Below are 27985 nucleotides of genomic sequence, written 5' to 3'. Positions count from 1 at the left end.
ATATAGCAGTGGCAATGGCAGAGCCTTGAGTAACAGTAGAGTAAGCAGCAGTGCAGTGGATGTTGGACAGCAGGCCAAGCATCAACACAAGTACCGGTGCGGAAGGATCAGTGTGATGTTCAGTGGTGGAACATTACTAGACCACATTCCTCGCTAAGAGGGAGTGTTGATTTGTGGTAGCATCAAATGTGCTCTAGCCATGAAAATTGGTGGAGAGGCTAAAGCGCATGAGATCTCCAAGAGCTAGAAATGGTTTACGGAAATTCCACCCGGTTAGAGAGATATTAAATATCTATAATATTTTTAATGGGGTTCCTAAGTCTAAAATTAGGAAAATTAAAATATTAATGGGTATTAATATAAAACTGGGTGAGAATGTTCTAAATGACATGGATCAAGCCAAATCTAACCTTATCCGTTGATTAGGGACTTAATCTCGGCCGTTGAAGACTCAACAGGAAAAGTATAAGAGGAGGCTTGAGGGTCAGTTGGAGATACACCAAGATTGATCAGTCAATTCGATTTTCTAGAGCGGGGTTTGGTAAGAAAATTCGAACAAGTGATGTGAGTTGCAACGAGGGGCAGTGAGTACATAGTAGAGAGGCAGAGATAGCACCAGCAGGCCAGCGCAGATATTGAGGAGGCTACGCAGAGGCAGCAAGAGCCACGCAGAGGCAGCAGGAGCCATGCAAAGGCAGCAAGAGACTGCGCGGAGGCTGAGGGGCTTGCGTGGGTGACGCTGAAGGCCAGAGAGATGACACAAAGAGGCAGAAGCCTAATGCAGAGGGTTCCAGAGCTACGCAGAGGCTAGAAGGGCTGATGCAAAGCCTTGGAGAAGCGCCAAAAGGTTTTTCGTGGGGAAGACTAGTGCTAAGATTTTGAATATATGCTTCTGATAAGAGGTATTACTGCTAGATAGAAATCTCTGTTGGGTGAACCAGTTTGGCACCCTAGTTGTACTCAATAAAGTTGCTTAATAATAAAACCCTTGGAACTGTTGCATCGATTTTCCCAAGTTGGGTTTTTCCGTGGACAATTGTCCAAAAATAACGATGTCCCTTGTGTGTTTGTCTATTATTTCAGTTGATGATCTGTATATGATTTGACACTGCATTTGTGTTTATTTTCAGTATTTATACAATTAGATAACTTGTTAAGGAATAAACAAGTAGGTGAAATAAACAAGATAACGCAGGAAGAATCTCTCACGTGTTAGACTTAGAAATTTCAACACAGCTTGACTTTGCAGCTTCATAATTTCGTCTTGCCCGGTGACTATAGAAACCCTAACAAAAGAGAGAGAGAGAGGCCCAAAACTTTGATCTTGTTCTTCTTCTTCTTCGTCCTTTTCCAGCGTCCATCTCAAGGAGATTGAACTTGCATGAGAGTGTGTCCAAATGAGGTTGAGTTCCTTCTTATATATAGGCTTTTGAGGGGTATAAAATTTGAATTGCTATCTTTAGGCCGACTTGTCCCTTCATGTAGGCTGACTTGATCTTTGTGCCATGACGAGGTCTTGGAGGATCTTTTGACTCTATTTTGACTCAAATAAATTTTCTTTACAATATGTAACAGGCCCAAATGGGTCTTAAATACATGACAACGACTCAATTGTTTATGACATACCTAGAAGCACTCAATGGGTGTTTGACCTAAAAATAAATTTCCCTTGCGCATGAAACCCATGTCTCAAGAACAACAATATTAAAAAATTATTTTCATTGAATACATAAAATCATGATTACATGTCATTATGAAGACCAAGCCTAGTTACATATTTCAACGCTCCCTCTTAACTAGGGAGGTATTCATAATCCATACAAGGTACTTGGACATTCTCAATTTGAAGAATTCTCATAAGAAGAGTCAGATTGGTAACCCATCTGTATAGCATCATATCATCCAACATTGTCGCATAGCAAGGCCTTGACTAACATTTCTATCTCTCTACAAGATCAGAGAACAATGTTGGCGAGACCAATGATTTATAGACACCTTCATCATTGTCTCTTAAGGAGCATACCCAACTCGGGTGTCCACAGAGTATGTCCTTCAAGGACTATTCTTATCTTAGACTCCCAGTCCTCAAAGAATATTGTTCCTCCACAACTACTCTTATCTTGGATTCCCTACCACATCCTCAAGGAGTTATCGGATGTCAGATGCTTACCCAATCCTCTATTCTTTCTTCCCAAGTGAAGACAATAATAATGTGTCTATCTCTCCCACTCAACTAGGGAGGATATACCAATTCCCATGAAGGAATGTACCCATTCCTATAAAAGGAATGTTCCCAAGCTCCTTCTCAATCAAGGACTTGTTTCCCAAGTTTCTCCTTGATCAGAAACTTGCTTCCCGGCTCCCTCTTAACTAGGGACTTGTTTCCAGCAACAACTCTTTCTTCATTGGTGGAGATCATGGGACCTTCAGCTACTTGTAGCGCTCCTCCATCCAATGTCATGAATTTCATTTTAATATTATGGAGCCTTCATCTTTTGGGACTTCTTTGTAGGGCATCGGCCATCCATCGCTTTCCTTCTTGAACCATGTCAGTCATGTCATCCTTCCTTTCATTAGAGATTGATCCACTAGTCCATATTTGGCTTTTCCTCATACAGCTACCTTTTCCACTTCATGTATCATTCAGGATCCTCCATCCTTCCACATGAGTATTAGTTGTAGATGACATCCACACCTTTCCTTAGGTAGCCTTGTATCAACCCATCCGGATATTGTTCAAAAATAAAAAATGAACATCAAATTAGAGTTACCTTTTGTGTTGTTCTTATCATGACATATGCTTGTTGCAACATCAACATCTTGCACACATATTGACACATCTCCCAGATATTCAATTGTCAAGGGTATTCTTTCTTTCCAACCTTTCCCAAGGTCTTCATATCTTTCCTATGGAGATATCATAGTCAAACCTTCTAGTCATCAAATATTGATTTCCTTTTCCATGTGATCATAGTTGCATCTTTCATGATCTCTTCTCTCCTTTCATCGCATATTGTTCCCCGGGAACTTATAGTTCCTTTATCCTTGTCAACCACCTCATATTCCATATGAGGACATATTATGTTGATTTCATCTAGACAATATGTGACCCATGCCTTCATGCATTCTTCCAACGAAAGAGATCCCTTTCCTTTGATCATACTCATGAGGTAGAGTATCTATCCCTATTATCTGCAACTATATAATGACATGACTTATCTTATCCAACAAAAGATATCCCTTTCCTTTGATCATACTCATGAGGTAGAGTATCTATCCCTGTTATCTGCAACTATATAATGACATGACTTATCTTATCAAACATATGCATACATACCTCTTTCCTTCCTTTTGGTCATCTAGACTTCCTTCAGCAGCTTCCTTTCCTTGATTGAAAGTATTTCAACCATCTCGACATGTTGCATTCCTTTGTCATCATACCATCATTCTTTCAAACAATGAATTCCATCCAAAGTGGAATTCTCAACGAGACATTTTCTTCTTCCAAGAAATGAACCTTCTAATGAAGATTCCAACAGAGGATCTTGATTATCCTCATCTTGCAAATGCTCCTTCCCAATAATGTATGTTGAGTTTCATAAATCTAGATTTCGAAGTTTACTGGGCGTGCGGGGAAGTTCTCGGCTGAACCAGCCATCTCCCAGATTGAATTTTCTAAAGAGCCCAGCTAGTTTTGATCCCGGGCTTATCATTAGAATTTCTGTTGCGGATGCATGAAGAGTTTTCTGAAGCACCTCACATTAAATTTAAAATTCTGAAAATATTTCTGTGGCATATTGACAAATCTGGCTAGTTAGAGCCTCTAAACTATGAATACTGTAATTATTTAGATGGTTTTAGTGTTTTTAATTTTGTTTCTTGCACATTTTACTTCTGGGTGTTCGGTTTTTGCAGGTTGCAAGTCGGAAGAAAACATTTTGTCTGAAGCCAGATCTAGGCCCTGGAGGGTAAGATCTGGCCTCAGGATCAGCTCCGGCAGGAATATTTACTCCAGATCTGGAAATTTCTTGTGGGGTTTTTATAAAGGAAATCTGAAGCGAAAAGATTCAAATTAAGGTTTCTGAAGAATCAAGGGGTTTTCCAGGCTATCTGTTTGCTGCCTGAGATTTTATTTTACAGGAAATTTTTTTGAAGAAGAAAAAAATCAGGCTGCGGGACTGCTTCCTCACTTCCATGCAGCCTTTTCCTTTGGCAGCCTTTCTCCCCTCTCTGCGTATTCATATCCAAGCCCCATTCTCCTTCACCGCTGCCATACCTCCTTCAAAACCTGCGTATTGTCCTTACTCCCCCACATCGCATTCCACTGCTGCCTTTTCCCCTTCACCATCCAGCTACACACCCGCAGCCATCTGCGTGTATCCACGCAGCCCGCCAACATTCTGGCCATCCGCGTGACTGCTCCATCAGACCTGAGCTCCTCACGCTGCCAGGCCTGCGATATTTCCACGCTCCCTTCATCGTCCTCACCTGCAATCCGCTGCCACTACCCACGTCCTTTCGCTCCTCGGACCTGCGGATTTCCTCCACTCTGGCAACAAACCCTTGCACAGCTACTCCTCACGCAGCTCCCTCTCTCCCTACATCCATTCTTCAGCTCCCACCATATCACGTTGTTGTCATTGCAGCTCCACGCTGCCTCAAACCTGCGGCTCTTTCCTCAAGTCTACGCAGCCTGTCCGCCGTCCCATCGCTCAGCTTCCCCACCCTCAATCGGAACCACACTTACCTGCAAACTCGTCAAAGCTGCCATCGCATTTCTGCTCTTGGCCATCACTTACACACAACAATACAAATAAATAAAAAATGATTCTATGCGTGGGTAGGTTTTAGATTAGTTTTTTTATTTTGATTTCTTTTTTGTTAGTTTCAGGCTAAGTCACCTGACACGGGGATTCGGGACATGTAGGATTCGAGATTCGTGGTGTCGGATTCGGACACGCTGACCCCCCAGAATAGGACACGTTAGGACACATCATATATTATTTTATTAAATATATATATATATATATATTTAAAAAATATACATATATATATATATATATATATATATATATATATATATATATATATATATTTAAAAAATATACATATATATTAAAAATTAGATATTATCATATTTCTTACACAAATTTTAATTAATGATACAAATTTATTGATTTCAAACATAGATCTTCATCTATAGCTATTAGCATGCATAGTACATACAAAATTCAAATAAATGTCAGCGGTACTGGTCACATAGATGATAAATCTATTAAAAATTTAAATCATGATTCATAATTCATAACTGAAAGACAACTTACAACTACAAGATAGTAAGATAAACACACTGACAACTATAGTTTTCTCATTAAGTCATCAAATCAAAATGTGTTACATAGGTAGTGTTGGTGTAATGCCAATGGCAAATAGAAATAGAAAATATAAAACAACTACAGGTATACAAGCCTCAAGGCATCAATCAGCATCACTATCCCCATCATCATGGTCCCCATTGCTCTCCTCTACATCCTCCTACTCCGTTGTATCCATAGTCGCCTCTGCATCTGCTGGTATGGAGGTTGACCCCTCTAAGTCATCAAATCTAATAGGCTCTAGCACTGGATCATTGAGATCCATGTTGGCCAATGCCAACTCAACAATGGTGTCCAGACCCATATCATCAGGAACAGTGTTACTTGGGAGTGGGAGCGAAATCGGGAAGCAGGAGCGAAAACGGGAGCGGGAGCGACATATTCAGAAGCTCTTGGTTTGGTGCTCTTGATTAAATACGAGTTCCATACCCTAATACATGACAAAATTCAATGGAAACATTGCAATCCCCCAATCCTAAAATCCTGAAAAACTGATAAGTCTGCTGGATTTTGAATGAAATCTAAAATTCTACTTTCTCCATATGAAATCCAATGAGGCCAGAACCACTCTCAAACATCCTGAGTCATTTCATGGTAATGTTAAAAAATAAAGTAAAAGGATGAAAATGAAGATTAAGGAGAATGTCACTTTTACTTTAAGAATTTAGCATTACCATGAATAGCATATCAATACTAGGGCCTAAACTTGATCATGAAGCTACCAAAATGCTTTACTCCTTGCTCCAACAACACAAATCACTTGCCAACAGCACAAATCACTTGCCAAATGACAATTTTAATGAGCAAACACGCCCTTTTCATTCCCGCACTGAGCTTAGTGAGTCCTGGAAACCGGACACGTGTCCTAAAATCGCGACACGGTTTTGAAAATCGTGACACGCCCTCGGACACGACGTGTCCTGTGATTTGGACACAAATCCAGACCGAATCGTGTCGGATTCGCCGGATTCAGGATTCGCAGGGGGTTTAGGACGAATCCGGTGACTTAGGTTTCAGGTTAGCATATTATTATTATTTATTTTTTTGTATGTATTAATATATAAAAGGTTTGAACAAAAAAAAAATCGATTTTCATTTTTTTTTAAGATTAGGTGTTAGTTTCAAGTGTAGTTTTGTTTTATTTTTTAATAAATCAAAAAATCTCATATAAAAAAAAATAAAATAAAAAATAATAATTCATAAAAGGTTTTTTTTTTTAAAGTTCCTTTTTATTTTTTTTAGAATCATAGTTTAGAATAGATTTTAACTTTATTTAGATTTTAGTTCTTCTATTTTGATTTTTTTTAATTTAGAATTTTAAAAAATAAAAAAGTTGAAAAGGGTTAGTCTTTAGGTTATATTTAATTTAGATTTAAGTTTAGATTAGATTTTAATTTTATTAGGATTTCAGTTTTGTTTTATTTTTAAACTTAAAATTTTATAAAAATATATAAAAAAAAAAAAAATTAAAAAATTTTGAAAAGATTAACTAAAAATCAAAAATTCTTTTTGGTGTCTTTTGTGGTATTTATGTTCCACTTCTCTATAGTTAAATGCGCTTAAATGTTTATTTAAAGATTAGCTATTGAAAAGTGGTGAATCATTTTGTGGGTTGGTTAGCATTTGAATTTCATGGTTGAGTAATGAATTTTGATCTTTTGGAATTTAATTGCTAGAACATTGCGCATCTATTGAATATTTTGCATCTGGTGAAATTAATCGTTGCTTGGATTATATAATGCTCGTGACATGTTTGATATTTTGTAAATATTTTCAAGCAATCATTAAATTACTTCATAAGCAGCAGCGAATTAATTACTTGGTTTTCATTGACTTCATAAGGCACTGGTCTTAAGCATTTAAAGATCTAAATCAAATTCTAAAATCGATCAAATGCTTATTTTTCCCTGCTGTGTCTCCCAACCCAACTGGTTCCCAGTTGGTCTTCCTTTTTCCCATAGGGTCTACCCCCCTTAGCCTGCTTCAGGGAGACGGCTTAAACAAAGAGATCGGGGATCAGGGTGACAGCCCCCGGTCTGAGCGTTGTCACGCTGCCTGGACAATCTGTGCGACAACATTTTTTGGCGCCGTTGCCGGGGACATTTTATTCTCGGCGTTTCAACGACATTCATCTTCTCATTTCTCATCATTCTCATCTGTTAATTTCAGCCGGCAACGACAACATTTTTTGGCGCCGCTGCCGGGGATAGAGTTTTTCTATCCCTGGCGTTTCAACGACATTTCATCTTCATTCTTCTCTCTCATCTAGAATCTGGAATCTTTTCATTTGAGCTGGCAAGGTCAACATTTTTTGGCATCATCTCATCTTTTCTGCCATTCATTAGCATGTCAAACGGCCAACATTCTTTGGCGTCATTTGATCTTTTCATCACCTTATTTTTCGACATATCAGCAACTACTCTTCAATTCGTTTCTTGTTTGGGTGGTGACTCCATTTCTTTTATTTTTCCCAGACAAGAAGCCTTCCTCATATCTGCTTGTTTGTTGCTTTTTGGATCCTAGAATTAGATTCATTGTTCAAGTGGCGACTCCACTTCTTTCATCTCTTGATTTTCTTGAGCAGAGATCTCTTTCTATCATCCATTTGGTCCCTCATTATTCATCATGGATTATTCGTTTACCCCATGTCATTTTACTGATGTTCTCCATGATATTCCGGAAGTGGCAATTTCTAAATTACCTTTGTTCTTGGGTGGTGATTCAGTCGCTGTTAGAAAGCATTTAAGCAAGTTTACTCGTATAATGATCATATATTGTAGATCTCCTCAGTATGATCATGAAGATGTCAAAATGTGTCTCTTTGTCCTTTCTTTAGAGGGTGATGCTTTGAATTGGTTTAATAATTGTCCTGAAGATTCTTTCACTTCTTTACAAGACATTGTCAATGTTTTTAAAGATGGATATGGTTATCAAGATAGCTCGCCTTGTGCACCTAAAATTGTGCAACAAATGAAAGTAATCTTATGAAGGGTCCAGCTGCCGAAGAAAGATTTCAAGACAATTCTTCATATCAGGATTCAGAATGTGCCATCCACCTGTACCATTGCAGATCAAATCCATGATAGTGGAAAAGCACGGAGAAATTGTAAAATCAGTGTCAACAATGAAAGGGAAAATCAAAAGAAAATTACAGAAGAACTAATGCGGCTAGTAAAAAATATGGAGATCAATCAAACTAATTACGCCAATGATATGAGAACTTTATGCACCCACCTGGAAAAACGTGATAAGGAGATGGAAATCATCAAAATTAAACACTTTGATCACGTAACCAACATGCAAATTCAGCGTGCCAACGAAATTGAGACCATGAAAGCTAATCATGACAAGGAAATTAATTTTATGCAAAGCAAGTTATCAGGCTTAGAGGAAAATATGACGATCATGGAACTCAATCATTCAAATCAAGTGACTGCCAGGGAAGCAAGTTTTCAGGAAGAAATAAGTGCTATTCAGAACAAGTTGTCAACTATGGATGATGAAATGACCATCATGAGATTCGATTATAATAATCAGTTGGCTACCCTGCAAGCAAATCATAAGAAAGAGATAAACTTTATGCAACATTGTTGGATGACCATAAAGGCAAAGGACGACAAAGTAATAAAAGATATGGAAGCTAATCAGATATGTCTTCAGAATAAGTTATTGACCATGGAAGAAGACCATGCCAGGGAAATCAGTGCTATGAAGGTTGAACACTCTAGTCAGATGGATGCCATTACAATACAGGTTCAGAAATTTCAACAACAGTCAGAGGATGAAAGAAACCAAGGAATGCCAATAGATCAAAAGCCTCCTTATCTGCTGCAACAAGCTCCATCTTATTGTGAGGTCCTTTGTTCCATTGAAAAGTGGCTAATTGAAGGTGAGCTAGATAAAAAGGAAATTAATAGTTAGGTTGATGCTCACACGGTTAATCCACCAGTCATAGAAGATCAAGTTATAACTCATGGCACCTGTGAGATTGATCCATCATCCTTGACAGAGCAGATGCAGAATGAAGAAAGACATGTCATGCATATCTTACATATTTCATCTGAGAGCTTTGAAGCAAAAAGTTCCACGTCATTAGTGATACAGCCTGCCACAAAGAAAAAACGCAAGAGAAAGAGAATAAGAAGAAGATTTGATGCATCAGATGGCCGCGAGCAACTTGATTTTTGGATAAGCAAAGTTCCTACCATATGTAGAATTGGACATGGCACATCCGAGAAGCAGCCGACAGATTTGCCTGAAAGCAGGCAAATGCTCAGTGTACACTATATTGGGGCATCCTCTGTATTTCTAACCCTACTCCTTGTTTTTTCAACATTTTCATTTCTGTTTTAGGACTAGATTTACTTATCATGTTACTGGATAGTTAATAAATGAAGAGCTTATATCTTTCCTGTGCTTAATGTTATATGATGATTTTTCGATGGACGCTACTTATGTTTTGTTGTGTGTTGCGTGGATGCAGATTCTGGATTCTCACATTCCTACAATACAGCAACGTGTCCCAAAGTAGAGCCAGATGTTGACCACTACATGTCAACTACCCATAGCAGTACACCCCCTTTTTTTCGCAAAAGGGATAGCGCTTGATCAACGTTTCCGTGCCATTCGACTATCATCATCAGCCCAATCATTTTATGTTGTAAACCCAGTCTACATGTGTAAATTGTAAATAATCTTAGCAGATCAGTGTCATGTATGTATTTGCCTAGGTAAACCTGATTTTCTAGTGATGATCTACATTCCGGAAGGTTTTTTGTCTCACCGATCCATGATCGGCGGAGTTTTCCTTCAGCCTAACCCCAAAGCCGGAATGGATTTTGTCATTAGAATCTTAGGGGAATCCTAGTGTGCTAGGTCGAGTCTATGTAAAAGTAATTTCGAAATAATTCTGACTACTTGGTTAGGTTATTACAGAGTGCTTGATCTGCTAGATTTTAGTTGTGCCACAGAACTAGGTGGTCTATGAGGGTCTATGTCAAATGGGTTTTCCCCCTTAAGATATAAAATTGTAAAAGTCATGATGTAAAGTGTCTTGAGGGTTAGAAAATGTTTTATCCCCTCATAAGTCTTAGGTCCTAGGTGCTTTTTCCAAAGGCTAGGTTCAAGGGTCTAGTAAAAATAATAACAAAATTAAAAAATAAAATTAAAAATTAAAAATAAAATAAAAAATATATAAAAATTTGAAAAATAAAATAAAATAATAATAAGTCAAAGTTTTGAGGAAATAAATGCAAAATTTTAATTTTTAAAATGCATTTTAAATTTCGACGGATGAGATTAAAATAGATTTTGATCCTCATCGATGGTCAAGATCACTTTGAAATGGACCACTCGAACTAGCCATTGGGAATTTTTCCTTTAAATAGGGTGTCAAGGGTCATTTGAGATCATTCAATCTTAGAGTCATGTGCTAGAGAAAGCTCTCTTGTAATCATTTTTCATGCGCAATAAAGAAAGACTTTGGGGTTGAAATCTTGTTGGTGTTAGTCTTCCGGAAATGTTGTAAGATGTTTTATTTATGTGCACGATTTTAGCAATTGATGATAGTTTTATGAAGAGTGATTTTAAACACAGGTATCTTGTTTAGTCGCTAGGGTTTGAATGATAGTTAAATTTCTGAATATGATGGTACGTATCCCCATTAGATTTGGATTTTAGTATTGTTTTCTCCCTCTTTGTTAATGGTTGAAGTAAGCTGTGCAGGAAAATCTAGATTTCGAAGTTTACCGGGCATTCGAGGAAGTTCTTGGCTGAACCAGCCAACTCCCAGATTGCATTTTCTGAAGAGCCCAGCTAGTTTTGATCCCGGGCTTATCATTAGAATTTTTGTTGTGGATGCATGAAGGGTTTTCTAAAGCACCTCACATTAAATTTAAAATTCTGAAAATATTTCTGTAGCATATTGACAAATCTGGCTAGTTAGAGCCTCTAAACTGTGAATACTGTAATTATTTAGATGGTTTTAGTGTTTTTAATTTTGTTTCTTGCACATTTTACTTCTGGGTGTTCGGTTTTTGCAGGTTGCAGGTTGGAAGAAAGCATTTTGTCCGAAGCCAGATCTAGGCCCTAGAGGGTAAGATCTGGCCTTCTTGTGGGGTTTTTATAAAGGAAATCTGAAGCGAAAAGATTCAAAATTTTTTTAAAGTTTCTAAAGAATCAAGGGGTTTTCCAAGCTATCCGTTTGCTGCCTAAGATTTTATTTTACAGGAAATTTTTTTGAAGAAGAAAAAAATCAAGCTGCAAGACTGCTTCCTCACTTCCATGCAAAGTTTTCCTTTAACAGCCTTTCTCCCCTCTCTGCGTATTCATATCCAAGCCCCATTCTCCTTCTCCGCTGCCATACCTCCTTCAAAACCTGCATATTGTCCTTACACCCCCACATCGCATTCCACTGCTGCCTTTTCCCCTTCACCATCCAGCTACACACCCGCAGCCATCTCTGTGTATCCACGCTGCCCGCCAGCATTCTGGCCATCTGCGTGACTGCTCCATCAGACCTGAGCTCCTCACACTGCCAGGCCTGCGATATTTCCACGCTCTTGTCATCATCCTCACTTGCAATCCGTTGCCACTACCCACGTCCTTTCACTCGAACCTGTGGATTTCCTCCACTCCGGCAACAAACCCTCACACAGCTACTCCTCACGCAACTCCCTCTTTCCCTGCGTCCATTCTGCAGCTCCCACCATATCACAGTGTTGTCATTGCAGCTCCACGCTGCCTCAAACCTGCGGCTCTTTCCTCAAGTCTATGCAGCCTGTCCGCCGTCCCATCGCTCAGCTTCTCCACCCTCAATCGGAACCACGCTAACCTGCAAACTCGTCAAAGCTGCCATCGCATTTCTGCTCCTAGCCGTCACCTGCACACAACAATACAAATAAAAAAAAAATTGATTCTATGCGTGGGTAGGTTTTAGATTAGTTCATTTCTTCTTTTTTTATTTTGATTTCTTTTTTGTTAGTTTCAGGTTAGCGTATTATTTTTTTTTGTATGTATTAATATATAAAAAGTTTGAAAATAAAAAAATCGATTTTCATTTTTTTTTTAGATTAGGTGTTAGTTTCAAGTTTAGTTTTGTTTTATTTTTTAATAAATCAAAAAATCTAATATAAAAAAATATGAAAATAAAAAAAATTCATAAAATGTTTTTAAAAAAAAAAGTTCCTTTTTATTTTTTTTAGAATCTTAGTTTAGAATAGATTTTAACTTTATTTAGATTTTAGTTCTTCTATTTTGATTTTTTTTAAATTTAGAATTTTAAAAAATAAAAAAGTTAAAAAGAGTTAGTCTTTAGGTTATATTTAATTTAGATTTAAGTTTAGATTATATTTTAGTTTTGTTTTATTTTTAAACTTAAAATTTTATAAAAATATATAGAAAATTAAAAAATTTTGAAAAGATTAAATAAAAATCAAAAATTCTTTGTGGTGTCTTTTGTGGTATTTATGTTCCACTTCTCTATAGTTAAATGCGCTTGAATGTTTATTTAAAGATTAGCTATTGAAAAGTGGTGAATCATTTTGTGGGCTGGTTAGCATTTGAATTTCATGGTTGAGTAATGAATTTTGATCTTTTGAAATTTAATTGCTAGAACATTGCACATCTATTGAATATTTTGCATCTGGTGAAATTAATCGTTGCTTGGATTATATAATGCTCGTGACATGTTTGATATTTTGTAAATATTTTCAAGCAATCATTAAATTACTTCATAAGTAGCAGCTAATTAATTACTTGGTTTTCATTGACTCCATAAGGCACTGGTCTTAAGCATTTAAAGATCTAAATCAAATTCTAAAATCGATCAAGTGCTTGTTTTCCCCTGTTGTGTCTCCCTACCCAACTGGTTCCCAGTTGGTCTTCATTTTTCCCATAGGGTCTACCCCCCTTAGCTTGCTTCAGGGAGACGGCTTAAACGGAGAGATCGGGGATCAGGGTGACAGCCCCCAGTCTGAGCGTTGTCACGTTGCTTGGACAATCTGCGCGACAATAGTTATAAATATGGCAACCCGCTCCACATTAAACACTTTGCTCACTAAGATTTCGACCGGTGATTTTTCGTTTAAGAGTGAGTCGAGCATTCTGTTGCACGAATTGGGAGGAGATTGAATAAGAATTTCTTACACGAGGGCTAGGATTCCTAGCGACTGCTACACCGCTAGTGCATGTTACCAAGCCAAGGTCCCCAAGGAAGCAAACTACTATCGCAAGCGCGTAGAAGCAGAAGCGGCCACAAGCGCCTCCAGTTAGGCAATTGCCAAGAAAAATTACTAAGGAACAAACAACTAATCAGAGGTTGGACAAGCAGAAGCAGCTGATGGAGCCCCAAGATTCAAATGTGGAGGAAGTGGTCGGTGGAGTAGAAGATATCAACGTAGAAGATGTGGAACCAATCTCTAGGTTGCCACCCTATATGCCACCACGAAAGTCGACCTCAAAGGTTACCAGGGACCCAGATGTTATCAAATTCAAAGTCTTTACACCATTGTTACCGGATGAGGTGCCGATTGAGGGAGAGTTGTTGGCAAGGGTGCCACAACTATGCATGGAGGATTGGGATCTTAACGATCGGAGCAAGTATCCCCAGTTCGAGCCCAGCAAGTACCTGAAATCAGTTTACTATGAAGAAGTTGGAGTAACAAGGGTCGAACCACTGCTATGGGTAGCAGGAATTTAGCGAGATGGGTTGTTGAATATGCTATATATTCCACACTTTAGGCGCAGCAATATCAACACAATTTGTGTGCACCAGTTGTTGGCGTTGGTGCATGATGCATGTTTGTGGTCAGGGGCGAGGATCCCCATTAATGATATGTTGATTAGAAGAATAATTGTGCTTCCCTACCAAGGAGCAAACCCCGCTGACGCATTTGTTGGAAAATCTCAGGAGAAAAAGTTGGTCGAGACGATGAAGGAGTATAATCTGATCAGGAAGTCTCGGGGATTTCTCATTAGCTCCATTAATGATCAAGTTGTGCGTTTTTCCACGCACATTTTGGCCAGGAAAATAATGAGAAAGTGTCGAGTAGACGAGGTACCCATGCTAGTTGTATCACTGGTTGCGCAGTGCAGCAACGGTGTCCAGTTTTACTGGGCAGGATATTTGCACCAAGAATTTTTGGATGACTGTCAGGAGGCACAAGAAGAGGGAAAGCAATTCCACTACATGTGGTTATTGCTCTTGATAGCGTTGAAAGCATGGAGAACACCAGAGGAGTCACAGTTCCCCACTGTGGACCCTGACATCTGTGAGGCTACGAAGGTTGCCTCGATATGGGCTTCCAAGGAGACGACTCGTGTTACAGAGAACAAGATGTTTTTGGTCTTGTTTGAAATGGATTTGCACACCGTGATCAACCAAAAGTCGAGGTTGTCACCAGTTTTATTTGAACAATACAAAGAGATTGCAAACTTCAAGGTGGACTTTCACCATGTACACATCTGTGCCAAGAAGGACCTGGAGGAGGTATGGTACGAGCTGCCATTCTTGGTCACTGATGATGACATCGCACAAGTGGTGAGCAACTAGCCAAGTGATTGGCTAACTCCACCAATGAAAGGAGCAGAAAAAGAACAAGCAAGCACCAGTCGAACAGCGACAAATATTTCAGGTGTGCGGACCGAGAAGCAGCGAACCACGAAGGGCAACAAGAAGGGCCAAAAGAAGGTGACTAAGAAAGTCATAGTCGAACTAGAGAAGTACATTGTACCGAAGACAAAGCACACAACCGAATAGGAAGAAGAGGCCACCAAAGGCGGCGATCAGGGTGGTGAAGACCCTTCTGTTGACACTGAGGAGGTAGATTCCCCTTCATAGTTAAAAGGCGCAAATCAAGTGTTGGAGGAGCACAAAAGAAGCAAAAAACGAACAGATCCTCTGGTGTAGAACCGATGGTCCTCACTGAGGGGGATATCGACAACAAGATTGGGGGGACAATTCGAGCTAGCAACTCCACCAGAGGTGAGCGAGCAGCATGCAGCGGATATCAAGGCTGCTATGGAAGATATAGCTACTACAGTCAAGGACTATAGCTAGATCTTCGAAGACAGTATGGAGCTATGGGTCTCGCTGCAGGAGGACCCACATGTACAAAAGATACAGGCAGAGATCCGTGACAAGTAGCAATAGTTTGATGAGATCAAAGTGCAGCGCGGACCTTATCACCTGCACAATGTCTCCAGGAGGGAAAGTTTTTGCAGGGACAGATTGATGAGCTGTGACGAAAGGAGTTGATTCTTTCAGCGTGGACGCAGCCATGGGTCGAGGAAGCCATTCAACTCTCACAAACAGTGGAGAACAAGCTGAAGAACATTAGGAAGAAGCAAAGAACCATCGGTTTGGCGACAGCAAGGTCGACAATAAAGACGCTAGTAGAGGAAGTACGACAGGCCGCCACGCAGTGCGCAGAGACAGTTCAACCTTTGAAGGATGCATACAATAGTCTCAAAGCAAAGATTCAGGACATACCAGCTGAGTGACTTGGGACGAGTCACATCTTTGTGTTGGGTCCTGTTGGGTAGGGTCCCCCTAGGTCATTGTTTTGTCAAAGTCTTGTAAAGAACCCGCATTTTGAGGAGCGAAATGAGTTTCGCGCAGTCTTTTAGGAGTCATAGGGGCTTTAGGGCAGGTCAAAGCCCCTTATTTGTAAAAGCATGGGATTGATTTGTATGTTTTGAGTTCCGCCCGTGGTTTGTGGACCATGGTACTGTAAGGGAAAAAGATATATAAGGGGTTGTCTTAGTAAGTGAAAGGCCAGAAATTGATGCCCACGAGGCTTTGGATTGACGGTGAATGGGTGCACTGTTAAGGCACTCCTTGCGATAGGTCACCAGTTCAAATCCCCCGTGGGTGCTTAGGTAGTATTATATAGAAAAAAAAGGTCAGAAATTGATTAATCAATCGAGTCTGTAATTGTCATATCTTTCTATGTTCGAGCGAACGGGAAGGCTCCTACAACTGTGTGCGCGAAGACCATGGTAAGTCTACAGTTGTGTGCGTAGGATAAGAAGGATAATAATTGTGAAGATCTGAAGATAATAAAGAAGATTTTGAAGGCAGATCTGTGTACTTACATTTTGTGTTTTACTTTATTAAATTCCTATTGGCTCTTGTGTTGCGCAGTAAAAGATAAGATCAGAATTTATATCTAAATGTTGTTACAGTTAATTACAGTTAAGTTCCATTGATTTATGCATAGTAGATAGAGTTCTAGATCTACAAAATAGTCTTTCTGTATGAATAGATCGGACTAAGTATAATATTGAGTAAGATCGCGTAGCGCAAAAATAGATCTGTAAGTAAGACTAAGTCAATATCCACATTCCATATCCTTCTGGATGTGGAAACATGGTTCTAACATCCCCCAATATCGTCGTGGGTGAGACTGCGGTCTGCACGAGCATATCGTTGCCGAAAGGGTCGATGATAAAGGGGTTTGTTGGTTAGCGCAGCTAACTCTGAACCTGGGTCTGAACCCCTCAAGCCAATAGCCCAGGGTCCCAAATCCAGTTGGGGTGTCATCTCCATGGGTCTCCAATGGTCAACGCAGGGCCTCCTCTCTCCAACGCTAGGATTCCACTAGGTTCAACAAGCCCTCCTAGTCCTCTCATGGAAAACCATCCTCACTTGGGCTCTAAATCACGACTTGTGTATCAGGTAGTGTTAAGGCGAGCCTAGGGGCATGTTGGGTCCAGTAGTGCCATCATCAAGAATCCTCTATGCTAAATCAAAGAAGATGAATGTCCTGGGTCCTAGGATGCTCTTGGACATTGATGAGCCCCAATTTTTGGTAACAAATTGGGCTCATTTGGCCTACTTACCTTGCTCAACCCTTCATCTTTTATCACTTATGCATTCATTTCTTGGTATATTCGTGTTATTTGTAGGAAGAAGGGCAGGCATTATATCTATGTGGCTAATACATGATGATTTCAGGTTTTTTGGCACTAAAGGGAGCAAAGACCACGCAGAAGGAGACAAGGAGACAGCAAAGGTGGAATTGCAGGTTTATAGGGAGGTTGTCTACAGCCTTAAATAACCTCCCTCGTGATCTCCACCCTAACTCCGAGCTCCAACAGCTCTCCCCACCGAGCTTAAAGGCAGCCAACAGGTTCTACAGGAACAGCAGTTTACAACAGTTTAACTTTTAGTTGGACAGCCGAGCTCCATTAATTGAGGAAGCCAGCTTGATCCTCATCATGTATAAATATTAAGGCCGTGGCCTTTGATAAGAGCTTTTTGAACTTTTGAACTACTGTTGCAATTTCTAAGCACGAGCTACATCTCGGTTTTTTTGCTCTTTGTAAGCCAGTTTTGGCATGTCATTAGACTCATGATTATTCAATGCAATGATGTTTTGGATCCTCTGGAACCTCTCCTAGCCCTCCTGACCTTTCCCAAGCTTTCTTTCCCTTCAAACTACCCCTGCGCAGTCAAACCCTAATAAGAAACAAAATCATAATAACTCCAACCACTTAAGAAAAAATACAAAAACAATGTTCTTTTCAGTAGAAGTAGTTTAAATTCATGCATCTCATATCACTAGAAGTAATGGCATCATTTCTAGAAGTTTGCACTCCCACCACTGCATCATAGAGATTAGACTAGTCAGATTAGGGTTTACTAGGGTTTCCCTGTTTTGTTGGCTTTCAGTTCATTGTTGCAAAGTAGGTTAATTTCCTTTGAGGTAGTCTTCGTCCATCATTTAGAAAGCTTCTTCTGAGAGCATATAGAAGTTGGCTTGAGCCCTAGCGGACGTGTGCCAGCTGACCAAGTGACAGCTGCGACAAGAGCTAGTACTTGTGCATACAGCACCGTCGCTTCCAAGTTTGTTACGAACTACCGGGTTGATAAAATTGGAGATAGGAAGCTCCAGGAGTTGTAGCATTATTGCTACAATACTGGAGCCCACCAGACATGTAGCATCTACTTAAGTCATCATAAGGCCCAACGCTCTCAACAATGCCTCTATTGGGTCATTTATTTATTTAAAAGGCCTAGTTACATGTGGAGTGGGTGCCCTCAAGACTTGGGTTGATGAGGATCACCTGACAAGACCAACATGAACTCAACTGAGAGCAACCAACCATTAGAGACTAAGATCATATCAGCATCTAGATTCTAGGTGGACCAAACTTAGATGTTAAGGGCATATTAATACTTCAAACTTGGATCACCTTCCAATATCTAACTAGACCAAGTCTCGAAAAGGTGTTCCCTACCTTGATAGAGGTGGCTAATGGTCAACCCTATTGGGTCCTTCTAGCCCTCGAGGGGAAGTAACATTTCCAAGGTCCACCCCTCAATCAATAGGTGTTAGTGTAAATGAATGGCAATGTAGGGGAAATGGATTCATGGCTAAGTGCCATGGTCAAGGGGACCAGCTGATGGGGAGTCGATATATGTATAAGCATGAGTTACCCTACTCAACTTGCTTTTTCCACCCTTCTAGTGCGCCTTTTACTTTCTTTTTATAATGCTTTGCATTGTGATGCATAGCTCCAGGTTTAAAGCTTGCTCTTTATGATGTAGAATTCAACATTACCCCTTAAGGTGAGACAGTTCATCACTCATCAGGGTTGGGACATTCAAGGTTTCCTTTTGATGTAATGGAGCATCATGTGCTCAAGAACCGGGTGACGGCCAAATGAGGAGTAGCGTTCATGCTAGGCTTTTTCCCAAGCATTATTTTATGTCCCGGCCATCTTTTTGCATTTCATTCAACATTACCCCTTAAGATGAGACAGTTCATCACTCACCAAGGTTGGGACACTCAAGGGTTCCTTTTGATGTAATGGAGCATCATGTGCTCAGGAACTGAGTGACAGCCAAATGAGGAGGGTAGAGTTCATGTTAGGCTTTTTCCCATGCGCTATTTTTTGTCCCGACCATCTTTTGCATTTTGATTTTCTTCTTTTTCTTTCATTGTGGCTAAATTATGCTTTTTCATTATTTTAGCTACAACAAACTCCAAGGCAACGTTTTCGGCCCTACTCAAGGAATGTGGACATAAGAGAGCACCAAATTCAATGTACCAATGATGACTTAGAACCAATGAAGTCGTATAAGGGGTTTGTAATGTCACATGGAAAGTGTCAAGTATGGTGTAGGGGATAATGAACATGCTATCTCAATCGGGTTTTCCAAGTAGTGCCCTTCCTATAAACCTAAGGCCTCAAGGGAGGTCCCACTGGACTAGGTCTAAAGATTAAACCCCTTGGTAAGGTGAGGGAACAGATTTATAGTCAAGATTTGTCAATCTTTCAGACCACCCCTATATCCATAATAAATGCCCAAAACAAACAAGCATAAGCACCCAATTGCAAAATTATCAAAGTATCTTTTGAATAGCAACCCACCTTCCTCCAAGTGGAATTGTCGGATGGTGAGAGGTATGTGGCTTATGCAGATAGCAGAGGAACATGGCATATTATCATCAAATAATGAGTATTAGGGGTTGGCTATCAGATGTAGGTGAAAATTTTCCTCCCATGACATTACCTATTTTGGTGGATAACATCTAGCTCCAACTCAAGGGCATAAGCTAACCATAGAGCTCATGATCCACATGCTCCAACAGGGACTTCATGAGAACTCTAGCAATCCCTAGGCTTGTAAACCTGTTACCCACATATCCATGTCAACATGTTTGAGAGCATGTGCACTGGGTGTTGATTATCACCCTAGTTTTATGTGATGATAGTAAAATCCATATTGAAAACAAAATCTATCTAAATGCAAATTAATCTACAATGAAAACACACAACATGGGAATGCAAGATTTAGGATGCACACAGAAAATGTAATGCAACTAACTATATGCATAAGTAAATTAGTTTCCATCAAACAAAGTGAGGTGGCTCACCCTAACCAATGAAGGTAAGAGTTCATCATTAAGTTTAGCAATGTAAAAGTATCCAACCCCTACTTTTCCATGGATCCTAACCGAGATAGCGTCCTTATCCGTCATAACGAGATCACCTACTTGGTATTCTCTTTTTGGTTTTTGGACTTGTTCTCGCAAAATATAGCAGGACTTGGAAAGGGGTACCATACTAGGCTAAAACTAGACCAAGTGACAACAATGGGATAGTGGCCCAATATCACCACAGTGAAAACCCCTACTCTTTACAGATTTTCACTTATGGAAGGAGTCTCAATATGTGAGAAGGTCACCTAAGATAGACATTCAAATGTTAGGTACAACGTGACTCAAATAATCACTCTACAAGTAAGACACAACAATGGCTCAAGGCTCCAATTGGAGGCAATTCACTTGCTCTATAGAGACCTAGGGAGGGCAACCTATGACCTAGCGTTTAATTAATTTGTTGAGTGTCGCAGAGACCCAGGGCCAAGGTGCAAGGAAAGGGTTTCCAATAATGATTTTAAATGAAACAAAGGTGCATGAAATCCTCAAACAAGACTCTAAGTTGAAGCAACACAAACCAAGGTTTTACCCTAGGGCTAAGAACTAGGGCAAAGAAATTTATGGATAAGATTGAAGTGGATGCCCACCAAAAGGAGAGATTTTGTAGAAAATAACCTCCTATTGATGTTTAGGCTCTCCAATCCCCAAAATGTTCCTTGCCTAGGGATTCGCACTAAGCCCTAGTTTATGAGTTTATCCTTGAAGACGCTAAAATTAGAGAGAGATGAATTTATGGAGTAAGAAAGTGTTTGATCACCAACCAAATAGACTAGTTCCTTGTCCCTTGGGAGATAGGGGTCTATGATCTGATAGGACAGCCAAAGAGTTTCTAAGTTGGCTGAAATTTTGGTGACCTAATAACCAAAACTTCAAGTAATTATCTATGCAAAGGACAATGGATTTTTTATGGAAAGCCAACAAAGTTTCACCAATAAGGCATTCATTCACATGTTATGCAATGAGTAGAGCATGCAACAGATCATCTAGATACCAATCAATATATCTTCAACAAATTAGGGCATAATTAGCATAACCTAGAATCAACATTATTCCATACATTAGACATGTCGAAAATAGATATTCCACAATTAAGTTCACTTACGAGATAACATGCAAAAATTCCATCCATTGACCCAAAGAATAGCTCCAAAGATGAGAAAAATCAACTCCAAATGTCAAAATGCATTCATAGATTCCAAATTCTCCACAAGAAAGAAGGTTGAATTCAACTAGAGAGGCCAAAAATCCCAAGTGTGTGATGATGATTTGATATAAATGATCTCTCCTCTATCTATATGAGGAGTCATAAAATCTATTTTAGCCTAATGCCCCCCAAAACAATAAAATAATGTGCTAATAACAAACTACGCCACAAGTCAACATGGTAGCCAATGATAAAACAAAACTCTTGCCCACACTTGTCAGTCATAAGAGAGAGAATGATGACATCATGCATGTGTAGGCCCTTCTAGGGCATGCATTCAAGGCTAGGGGTTCCATGTGAAGCGTAGAAGCCCTTTAAAATCATCTCCTAAGGGTTGGCCCTTAGGTCTCTGTCAATCTCCCTCTGTGGACCCCAGTTTTGATTTTGGGGCACAAAAGTGGTCTCATGGGTCTCCAGGTGGTCAAAATGCACGTCTCTACACCAACATTAGGGGCTTTCAAGGTAGTGCTAGCCCTCCCATGTCTCAAGGTGTGAGACCATCCTCCTTTGGGCCTTGGATCAACTACCCTCCCTTCATGAAGTACTAAGCCGACTGGGAGCATGTCGGTTCCAAGTACGTCATCCCATAAATATCATCAATGTAGGGAAAATTACTAGAACATTATGGGTATTGGAGGACCCCATGGCTATGTGTTATGCTCCATTGTTGCTTGGAGTCCCATGGCTCTCAACGTTCCACCTGTGAGTGTCAATACGCTCCTCTAAAAGACCTGGCCCCCAATTAAGTTGCCCAAGTCATGGATATGGAACCACCTAACAATTACACACAATATAAAGTGCTAGCGACTACCTCATCAAGTACATTTAATCATTTTTGCATCTAAGTGAAACGAGCTTGAAAGTAAAGGACAATTTAAAACTTCAAATAAGAGTTCCCTTCCAAAATTAAGGCTTTGAACTCGCAATGTTATTAGTATTACCTCCCTAGGTAGGAGTGGCTAATAGACCACCCTATTAGGTGTTTCTACCCCCCAAGGGGAAGTGACATGTCCTTGGTCCACCCTTCAATTGATAGGTGTTGCGTGAATAATGACAAAATGAAAGGGGGAAAACTCTATCACCAAGGGTTATGGTCAAAGGGGCCAGCTATGATGGGCTCCTCATCCTAAGTGCATAGATGTGGGGAGGGAGCAATCATGGATGCATTAGTTCCCAATTCAGCGTTTGTTTCTCCACCCCTTTTGTGTGCCTTTTACTTTTCTTGGATTTTCTTTGTATTATTGCTCGTACCTCAAAGGGTTAAGAGCTTTTTTTGTAAGATATATAGCACTTATTATCCCCTTAATGGTGAAGCAGCTTATTGCCCACCAAGGGTTGGGACACGCAAGGGTTCCTTCTCATAATATGAAAAACAACATGTGCTCAGGGACTGAGTGATAGCCATAATGAGTAAGGTAGAGCTCAATGCTAATCTTTTGCCCATGTGCTAATGTGTATGTCTCGTCCATCCTTTGCATTTTGATCTTCTTTTATTTTTGCTTGTGGCCATCATACGCTTTTTCTTGTTCTCTTAGCTGCATCAACCTCCCAGGGCCAAGGTCAAAGCTCTCCCAGGTATGACGATGTGTGGTGCCAAATCCCAGAGGAGTATCATCTGTTTCTTTGTCTTGTAATCTATTCGCATCTTTCAGAATTCTTCGAGATGTCATCTTCATTGAGACGAGATGATAGGATCCTTTGAGTGATAAACAAAATTTTCGAACCAAGAAAGAGATTGACCATCCTAAATTAATCTTTTGTGGAATCTTGCGGTTATTGGATACTTCGTGTGAATTTTTATCACAAGAGTGAATTGCACTGACATTAGTAGTCTTTGGAACATAAGTTTGTTGTTTCTGTTTTGAGTGATATGGATATGCAAATTGATTGAGTTGTCTGCTCTTGTGATTTGGATGTCGATAAGGAGTTCTTGTGGTTTGATTTTCCCTTATCATGTGTGTTGCAATTTCTTGATTTTCTTCAAATATTGATGTTGTTGAGTTGGTTACAGAACCTCCATTTGGATTTTTCATCGTCTGAATTGCAAAATTGAAATATGTTTTCACTTCCCTTGGCTTGTCATCTTCTTGAGTTGTGAGATTCACTAGGTCGGTATTCATTGCTTTTACTTCAACTTGAATTTCTACATTTGAAGATTCTGACTCTTCCTTCTCGATATGTTGTTGTACTTTGTTTTCCAACGACTTCCTGTCCTTCTTAAGCTTTTTAATTTGTGTCAGTAATTTCTCATTGTGATCCTTGAGGCGAGTAACTTCTTCGTTTTTGCTTGTGATAGTCTTTTCAACCTCCTTCTGCATATTTTGCATTGACCTTTGACTTTCGTGAAGGATTACCTTTGAGATATCCTTTATGTATTCTGGTGTTACTGAATCTGGTTTCAATGCAATGTCCTATAGCGTTATTTTCTTCTTCTTGTGGAAAAATGTTTAAAACTTCTTCATATTTAAGATGAAGGACCCTAGTGTTTTCGTCCGGGGTGAACCCAAAATTATGTCACCTAAATTACCCCATAGGGATTGAACAGAAAATTGCAATATAAATGTATAGTCCCCAATGTTTAATTGTAAATCGGTTATGTCATATTGTTTTGTGTTCCATAGGTCTAATTTTCTTATTATATTTGACTTGGGAATCACCAATTGGTTAGCGAATTTAGGGTTTATATAATTTTTGTCTTTAGCGGGTGAGATAGAAATAGTGACATCTTTTCCTACCAGAGTTCCTTTAATTTTAAATACTATTGAAACATAGTTATATGAAGTTTTTGGAAAGCTTCCCCCCTTTATTTAAGGATTATAATCCGTATTTTTTTCTTTAGTAACTAGCTCCATTTTGTATTACTCAATAATTTCGTCTGATGATACTTTGATACTTTGACCAAGGAGTTTATATATATATATATATATTGAAATATAAAATTGTATTCCCCTTTATTTTTATTTATAAATACCTTTTGGATATTTATTTATTTAAATAAACCCTTTTAGTTTTTATTCTTTTTAATAATAAAATTACTTCACTAGGCACTTTAGCTTTATAGCATTTCTCCTTAAATCTAATTGGCCTTTTATAAAACCTTTATATGCTTATATAAATACCTTATAATCATTTTAATATAACTTCTATTGAATTCGAATTCCACAATGTTGATCACCAAATATATTTGTAAGCAATGACTGTCAATTATGTCTAATTGGTAACCAATGTGTTCGAATTATTATAAGGTCGGGAATTTTGAAATGTGGGTTGTGGTAGTCAAATGTGTATGAATAGTAAAATGCTTGCGTATAGGTATGGTGTCGTCAATTTATGGAACAGATTTTTTTTTTAATAAAACTTAACCGTTGTGTTGATTATTCATAACCATCTATATATACAGAATCCAATTGTATCGATCGATGTCTAGTAATTTATACCAGTTTTGTGAAAATCGCAATAATATCGAAAAATCGCGGTTTTTTGAAAATGGAGATATTATCACCCAATTATTACATGAAATTTTTTTCACAAAAAATCGCGAAATAATCACGATAACTTGAAATTATCGCGATTATTACGAAAAAAATCTTGATTTTTTTTTTTGCCGATTTTTTGATGAGGAAGAGGTGACACAACCTACCCAGCCTACCCCTGTCACCAGTAGAGGACATGGTCTACCTCCTGTAGCTCCTAGTTCTTCAGCTTCTAGAGAACAACAGAGTCCACTGCCAACTCCATCGGCATCTACATCTGGAGGGAAAGCTATTGCATTTTCTTGCAAGAGGGGCAGAGGAAATTAGTGGTATTAGTTGTTTGGTTCATTTCATTGTATATGACATTATGACTCATGATATGAGATACATTATTATATATTTTGTTGACATTTTGTGGCTGAGTTGGGACTCAGGAGTCAAGACTGACTATTCAGGACATGATTCACTCTTATGTGTGATGTAGCACTAGAAATGATATTACACATCTTATATATTAGCTCTTTTATCATATTTATGTATCAATGTATTTATTTTATGTTGTAGATGCTTTAGATATTAAAAAAATGAATTTTTTGTATTTTACGATTTTTTCCCAATTATTTCCCGATTTTTCCGATTTTTTCCCTCGCCGATATTATCTCCATAACGATTACAGCCACATTGATTTATACAATTGTGTATTGATGACTTGTATAATGATCTGACTATTAGAGGAGACGATATTCAAGCTACGGAATATTCAGCGGGGTGGCGGATTGGAATGATGGGTTGCATGCGCACTAGCAGAGAATTTTGCAGCAGTGGCTGCAGGTGCAGAAGACAAGTTGTTGTTGGTTTGCGGTGATGATTCCACTGGTCAATGGCGGCGATGTTGATAAGTGTGGAAAATGGTGACAGTAGGCTTGCATGCAGCAATGGGGGATGAGGTTGTGGTTCGCTAGAACAGACAGCTAAGGACCCAGGCTGCTTGAGTGCAGTATTGCTAGAGATGTTGGCGGCATTGGCAATGTTCACGGAAAGAGAAGGTTGTGTGGTCTGTCGACAACACGACCAATGTTGTTGGAGATGGCCTGTTGGCAGCATGAATGACTTTTTTTTTATTTTTTTTGTTGGTTTTTTTAATTATATGTTTTTTATATATAATGTTTTTGTTTTATTTTTTTCCAATTTTTTTGGCTTTTTTTATAAAAAATTTATTTTTATTTTTAAATATAAATAATTGTATTTCTTTTTAAATTCATATATATATATATATATATACACACACACACACAAACTATGTCACAGGGTTCGCCGAATTTGAACCTTGAGGTTCGAAATTCGGCGAACCCAAAAAAAATTCAAATTCGTTCAAGTTCGGCGAACCTGATAGTCGAACCTGAAATTCAAACCTCAACGAATTCGAACCTGATAGTCGAACCTCAAATTCGAACCTGGTAGTCGAACCTCAAATTTGAACCTGAAGGTGAACCTAAAGACGAACCTGAAGCCCAATTTTATAATTTTTAAATTTTTTTTTTTGGGGTTCGAGGTTAGATTTCGGGCAGTTTTTGTCAGTTGTTTTAAGGTTTATGAGAAAAACCATGGCCAGCACATGGTTTTCTCTTGTTCCAATTCCCACCAATTAGTTTCCCACGGTGGACACTGGTTTGGCTATATTTACCAATGTTGCGAACATCAGCATCGGGATAAAATTGGCAAGGGTCTCAAAAACCAAAAAATCGTAAAAATTGAGAACATATCGGTAAAAAATTGGCAAACATCAGCAAAATTAAGATACCATAAAAATATTTTTAAAAACGGCAAACATCGGCCAGGCCAAAAAATCATGATTTCGAGATAAAATCGAGATGTTATCAAGATGTTTGCAACACTGATATTTACCATGGTTGTCGATAGATTCTCACAAGCCAATTTCAGTATGAGTGTGCTCGCTCTATTGTGCTCAGTGCTGCCATTGCGTGCTGGATTCTCTACAATTTCGTGAATTCAATTTCTAGACATTGCTTGTCCCCGCCGCCCAAAGCGTGAAGTTAATAGTGGTCGTGATTTGTGGCTCGTGGATGCTCACTGCTACTCATATAGTTTTATTGATTGATTTTGATTTTTTATTAATTTATGTCATATGTATATCTATAGTCGAACTTAATGCCGAACCTCGTATGAACCTCATCGGAAAATTCGAATTCGAATCGAACTTAATTGTTTCCGAACTCGAATTCGAACCCAAATCATGTGACATAGTATATATATATATATATATATATATATATATATATATATAATACTCTTCTTCTTTTTTTAATGACCAGAGCCCTAGTGGCCAAATGGAGAACCTGGAGAACTTGTGTAGCAAAAGGCTTCAATCGCAACGGCAACGAAGTTGACGTAAGGTTAATGGCCAAAGGCCAGATCAGACTAGTTTTGTGTAGCAATTGAGCGGCCACAAGATTGAACAGCTCTAATACCAATGTAACGAACAGAATTCGTATACTAGTTAAGTAATCCAAAATAATCGGAATATAAAGTCATCCATTGAGGATATATATATATTGAATAATGTATAAGAGAATTGATATGAGATATTACAAATGAAGGCCCGCTTATATACCTAGGCAAGTGCCTCTTAATGAATGGTCATGTCCTTAGAGACATGTCTTTTCATTGACTAATTGTTATTTAATATACTATTATTATGATTATTTATTTATTTATATTTGTATTATTTTTATATATATTATATTCATAACAAACGCACCCTCCTAAAGCAAATAAATTGGACAAATCTTATTGCAATATCTTAATAATTTTGGGCAAATTTTATTAAAGACAATCTTCCAGGCTGATTAAATTCACCATTAAATTTGCCGCTGCATCAGATTCAAGGGAATTAGAATTTTTTTGGTAAAACCAACCAAATGTGGTAACTATGGTTGAGAATTTATCAAAATTACTTTAATA

At 38.8% G+C, this 27985-nt stretch overlaps 1 protein-coding gene across 2 annotated transcripts in view; it reads right to left on the bottom strand.

The window, feature by feature from the left end:
* LOC149243453 (GDP-mannose transporter GONST1-like) overlaps positions 1-27985 on the bottom strand; it is a 192525-nt gene that overhangs the window by 43860 nt on the left and 120680 nt on the right. The window lies entirely within an intron of this gene.

Source organism: Pinus tabuliformis, chromosome 8 (assembly GCF_031772625.1).
Source record: "Pinus tabuliformis cultivar Carrire ecotype Pingquan chromosome 8, CPIR1, whole genome shotgun sequence".
NCBI classification, from domain to species: Eukaryota; Viridiplantae; Streptophyta; class Pinopsida; order Pinales; family Pinaceae; genus Pinus; species Pinus tabuliformis.
Note: the sequence above shows the minus strand (reverse complement) of the source record. Positions and strands in the feature narration are given on the sequence as shown.